This window comes from Penaeus vannamei, chromosome 16 (assembly GCF_042767895.1).
Source record: "Penaeus vannamei isolate JL-2024 chromosome 16, ASM4276789v1, whole genome shotgun sequence".
NCBI classification, from domain to species: domain Eukaryota; kingdom Metazoa; phylum Arthropoda; class Malacostraca; order Decapoda; family Penaeidae; genus Penaeus; species Penaeus vannamei.
Genome location: NC_091564.1, coordinates 28,096,879 through 28,097,951, shown reverse-complemented (window position 1 = coordinate 28,097,951; position 1,073 = coordinate 28,096,879).

Genomic DNA, 1,073 nt, shown 5'->3' with positions numbered 1-1,073 from the left:
CTGTAATGGCCACTTTGCCACCCGGGCCAGACCAAGCCTCCTCATGCCGTAATTTTGGTCATTATATCTGGGGAAACAGATATAAAATTTATACAAACTACTTAGCCTTGGTGAGTATTTTCCATAATAAAACCAAAAACCCTCATATGAGCAGATAGATATTGCAGATGAGAGAATTCAAATTTGAAATAACTGTGCAAAATGCAAGGAGAATGTAGTGCCAGACCACCAGTCTTGAGAAGCCAACAATTTAAATGAAATTTTCTTAGGTCGCTCAAATGATGATTTTAACGTGAAATAATTGAACATTTAGAAGGGGGGCCATTAAGTGAAATTAAAATTGAGAAATAATTTGATCAGTTATCTATAGGGAGATGGACTACTATATTATACAGTTGTAAGTAAAGTTTAAGGAATTCATTTTAACCTAGTAGTACCAGATGAGTTTAAGAGTCAAAGCTTTAAATTTTGCTCATGAATCTATAGGACATCCGGGCACTACAAAAACAATTAACAAATTAAAGATAGATTTTTCTGGGAGAACCTGATAGCAGATGCTAAGAGATGTAACGTCTGTGCAATGACAAAGGGTACAACGGATATCGAGACCAAATTTGAAGAATTTCACAAGGCCACTAGAAAGAATTTCTGCAGATATCTAATACGATTGCTTGACAGGAAGGTGATAGGTATGTGTTGACAATCATTGACAACTATTCTCGTTTTGTTAAACTATATGAGCTGAAACCGAAAACTGCCTCTCGTATTTGTGAGAAAATTGAAAATTACTGTGAGGAGTTTGGTAGCTCGGAAATAATGATGGGGGATCAGAAAAAGACGAACTTGTGTGCCACCCATGGAATCGATCATAAGATAACCACTCCTTAAAATCCAAAACGAAACGGGAGTTGTAGAGCGAGTACAGCCATCAACAAAAGCGGTGTCGCCTCGCCAGACCTGGTTTGGAGAGATCATACCCATCTTGCCCTGAAAGGAGGCCCACATCCTAACAATTAGGACATAGGATGGTTCGAATGTGAGGGAAATTACGGAAATCAGGCAAAGAAGTGCAG